The 5,024-nt window shown below is 33.6% G+C and overlaps 1 pseudogene across 1 annotated transcript; it reads right to left on the reverse strand.

Moving 5' to 3' along the window:
• Positions 1 to 1,494: 1,494 nt before the first annotated feature.
• Positions 1,495 to 1,984, reverse strand: LOC115900360 (annotated as a pseudogene). Its single transcript, XR_004059997.1, has one exon. The product of XR_004059997.1 is annotated as a 40S ribosomal protein S17 pseudogene (transcript).
• Between the last annotated feature and the right edge of the window lie 3,040 nt (positions 1,985 to 5,024).

Below are 5,024 nucleotides of genomic sequence, written 5' to 3' on the forward strand. Positions count from 1 at the left end.
TTCATCCCTTCTGTTCAACATAGTACTGAAAGTCCTAGCCAGAGCAGGTAGGCGAGAGAAAGAAATAAAAAGTATCCAAACAGGAAAGGAAAAAGTAAAATTATCTCTGTTTGCTGATGATTTGATCTTATATGCAAAAAGCTTTAAACATTCCACCAAAAAGCAGTTAGAACTAGTAAACAAATTCAGTAAAGCTGCAGGACACAAAATCAACTTACAAAAATCAGTAGTGCTTCTATACATTAACAATGAGCTATCTGAAAAAGAAATTAAGAAAACAATCTCATTTACAATAGCATTAAAAAATAAGACAATCAGAAGTAAATTGAAACAAGGAAGTGAACGATACGTATACTGAAAATTATAAAACATTGGTGAATAAAATTGAAAGTGACATAAATAAATGGAAATATATCCTATGTTCATGGATTGGAAGAATAACCATTGATAAAAGTCATAATACCCAAAGCAATCTACAGAGTCAATGCAATTCCTATCAAAATTCTAATGTCACTCTTCACAGAAATGGAAAAATTAATCCTAAAATTTGTATGGAAACACAAAGGATCCTGAATTACCAAAACAATCTGGATCAAAAAGATCAATGACAAAGGCATCACACTACCAAATTTCAAAATGTATTACAAAGCTCTAGTAACAAAACAGTATGATGCTGGCATAAAAACAGAAACATCAATCAATGGTGTAGGATTGAGCCCAGAAATAAACCCACACATCTATGGTCAACTGATTTTTAACAAAGATACCAAGAACACACAATGATGAGAGAATAATTTCTTTAATAAATGGTGTTGGGAAACCTAAATAGGCACATATGGAAGAAAAATAAAGATGGACTCTTATTTCACCCCTTACACAATAATCAACTCAAAATAGATTAAAGACCTAAATGTGAGACCTGAAACTATAAAACTACTAGAAGAAAACATAGGGAGAAAGTTTTATGACATTGATCTAGGCAGTGATTTCTTGAATATGACCCCAAAAGTGCAGGCAATAAAAGCAAAAATAAACAAATGGGATTGCATCGAAATAAAAGGCTTCTGCACAGCAAAGGAAACAACAGAGTAAAGAAACAGCCCACGGATCAGGAGAGAACATTTGAAAATTGTATATTGCTAAGGGGCTAATACCCAAAATATACAAGGGACTCAAACTACTCAATAAACAAGAAAACAAATAATTGTATTTAAAAATGAGCAAAGGACTTAAATAGATATTTATCAAAAAAAGATGTATGAATGGCTAACAGATATATGAAAAATGCTCAACATCTCTAATAATCAGAAAAATACAAATTGAAATCACAGTGAGATATCACTTCACACCCACTAGATTGGCTGTTATCAAAATGGTAAAACATAACAAGTATTGGCAATGATGTAGAGAAAGGGGAACCTTTGTACACTATTGGTGAGTACATATTTTTTTTTATTTTTTTTTTTTTTTATTTTTTTATTTTTTTTTTTTTTTGCTGTTGTCCCAGATTTATTGAAAATAATATAGCACTGCAGAAAAAATTCAAACAGGTCCCCGAGGCGTTTTGAAATTCATCCCAACTGTAGGCTGCGTGACCTGCAGGTTGGACAGACTGCCGAAGTCCAAAAGCTTCAGCATTTCCTTAGTGTCAGGATCTACTTCAATTATCTCCTGATCCAGGGCTGAGACCTCAGGAACGTAATTGTCTCTCCTTTCTCTCTCCTCCTCCTGCAGCTTGATGGAGATACCTCTTACAGGGCCTCTCTGAATCCGCTTCATCAGATGGGTGACATAGCCTGCTATCTTGTTGCGGAGCTTCTTGCTGGGGATAATGGCGATCTCCTCGCACACGCGCTTGTTCGTGTGGAAGTCGTTGCCCAGGCGCGTGTAGTACTTCTCTATGATGACCCGGGCCGCCTTCTTCACGGTTTTGGTGCGAACGCGGCCCATGTTGGCGGGTCCTTGGTAAAAGAGCATATTTTTTTTTTTTTAAGACCATGGTATCCTCTTGATAAATCGACACCTTTAAATTTGTATAGCCATCTTGGAAAATAGTAAGGAGGTTCTTCAAAAAGCTAAAAACAGAATTATCATATGATCCATCAGTCTCACTTCTGGATATTTACCCAAAGGAATTGAAATTAATATGTCAAAGAGAATTCTACACTCCCATGTGCACTGCATCATTATTCACAAGAGCCAAGATATGGAAACAACTTAAATGACCATCAACAAATAAATGGATTTTTTATGTAATTATATAAAACATATATACAGTAGAATGCTATTCAGCTTTAAAAAAGAAAAAGCAGGAAATTCTGTCATTTTTTAAAATGTAGATAAATCTGAGGACATATGTTAAATGAAATAAGCCAGGCACAGAGAAAGTAATACTGTATGATCTCATCTATACGTGGACTCTAAAGAAGTCAACCTCATAGAAGTAGATAGTAGAATGGTGATTACCAGAGTCTGGGGGTGGGAGTGAATGGGAAAAGGGAAGATGTTGGGCAATGGGTACTAAGTTTCAGTTAGAGGGGAGAAATTAGTTCTGGTGTTCTATTGTACAGCATGGTGATTAAAGTTAATAATTTGTGTATACTTCAAGGTAGATAATAGAGACGATTTTAAATATGCTTATCACAAAGAAATGATAAATATTTGAGGTGATGAATATGTTAGTTAGCCATATTTGGTTATTCTACAGTGTATGTAGAATCACATTGCAGCTCGTAAGTATATACAATTTTTATTTTTGGGAAGTAAAACTAAAAACTGTTTTAAAAAACATGAAATTTGGAAAAGGCATTGACAAATAAATCAGAAAATGGAATATAAAGCCCAAAACAGACCCATGCATATATAAGACTTTTCAGTTATAAAAACACAGCATTTGCAATTACTGATGAAAGAATGGACAATTCAATTAATGGCTAGGGAATGTGGAACTACCATTTGGGGAATAAATTAAGTTGTATTTCTACCACACAGCACATAAAAAGTTCTAAATGGATTAAAACATAAAAGGCTAATTAACTATGAAGTATTAGAAGAAAAATTAATATGATATTTTTATAACATTACTTGGGATAAAGATGCCTTCTAAAAACACTGTGAGCTCAAAAACCATCAAGAAAAAGGTGAAAAGATCCGATTACATGACATTTTAAAAATTCTATTTGTTGCATGATATCCTTTAAAACATTAAAAGACAAGTAGAAGACATATTTGCAACATATGCAACTGGCAAAGAATATATAAAGAGCTTCTAAAAAGACAACTCAGTAAAAAAAATGAGCAATCAACAATTCACAGAAGAAATTCAAATAGGGAATAAACATAAGATGTTCAAGTTCTTTAAAAATTGTAAAAATGCAAACTAAAACAAGAGTGATATATCACTTTACACCTATCAAACTGGCAAATTTTTATTTTATTTATTTTGCAAGAGATCCTTAAGGAACCATTAGCAAAAATTTAAAGTATTGATAATATCCAGTGTTAGCAAGGATTTGGGGAAAGGAAGACTTATGCATACTTCATGAGAGAACCAATTAGCAAAGCCCTTTTGGAAAGCAATTTAACAGTATCTTTTTTTTTTTTTTTAGACAGAGTCTCACTCTGTAGACCAGGCTTGAGTGCAGTGGTGCAATCTCGACTCACTGCAACCTCTGCCTCCTGGGTTCAAACGATTCTCATGCCTCAGCCTACCAAGTAGTTGGAATTACAGTCACATGCCACCAAGCCCAGCTAATTTTTGTGTTTTTAGTAGAGACAGCATTTCACCTTTCACCATGTTGGCCAAGCTGGTCTCAAACTCCTGACTTCAAATTATCCTCCCACCTCAGCCTCCCAAAGTGCTAGGGTTACAGGTATGAGCCACAGGGTCTGGCCAATAGAATCGTTTAAAGTTAAAATTTTACACATTCTTTTATCTGATAATTTTGTATCAATCTAACCTATAGATTTAAAATGTGGGCACAAAGATATTTGAACAAGGATGTTTATTATAACATCGTTTGTAATAGTGAAAATTTTTAAATAATCCAAATGTTTGTAAATACAGAAACTAGTTTAATAAATTGTGGCGTATCAAAAATACTAGGTAATGATATGCAACTATTAAGAATAAAATAGAACTTTGTGTGTCACCATGGGACAATCATTAAGACATATTCATTGAAAGTTTCATATTTATGCATAAAGTACTATTTTACTTGTTTTTAAATTCTACATTTCATATATATTAATGCAGAGAAAAAGGACTCAAATTATACACATTTATATATGTGTATTTATAATGTGTGAGGTAAAGATAAACTTTGAGTATAACCTATGTATTTCCATATATTTGAATATTTTATAAAAATAATTTATTCCTATGTTACTTATATAACAAAAATACAGAGAAAAAAAATCCTTAAAAATACAATTACGGTGTGGTGGCTCATGCCTGTAATTCCAGCACTGTGGGAGGCTGAGGCAGGTGGATCACCTGAGGTCAGGAGTTTGAGACCAGCCTGACCAACATGGTGAAACCCCATCTCTACTAAAAATAAAAAAATTAACTGGGTGTGGTGGTGTATGGCTATAATCCCAGCTACTCGGGAGTCTGGGGCAGGAGAATCACTTGAACCTGGGAGGCGGAGGTTGCTGTTAGCCGAGATTGAGCCACTGCACTCCAGCCTAGGCAACAGAGTGAGACTGTCTCAAAAAAAAAAAAAAAATACAATTACATATCCTAAGTACAATTTACAAATAAAAAAATGAATATATGAATCATTAAACAGTAGATAATGTTGCCAACCTTTCTTATAATTTTGCAAAATGCCCATTTTTACAGTTTATCCAACAAATATTGATTTAGGGTCACTAAGCAAAGGGAATTGTGTTAGGCACTTAGACATAATGGTCAGAGAAAACATAGCCAACTACCCTCTTTGAGTTTATAGTCTATTTGGAAATAGAGAAAACTAAATAAGTGATTAAATAAAATATGATTAATGTTAAAACTCAGAAAAGGT

Source organism: Rhinopithecus roxellana, chromosome 11 (assembly GCF_007565055.1).
Source record: "Rhinopithecus roxellana isolate Shanxi Qingling chromosome 11, ASM756505v1, whole genome shotgun sequence".
NCBI lineage: Eukaryota > Metazoa > Chordata > Mammalia > Primates > Cercopithecidae > Rhinopithecus > Rhinopithecus roxellana.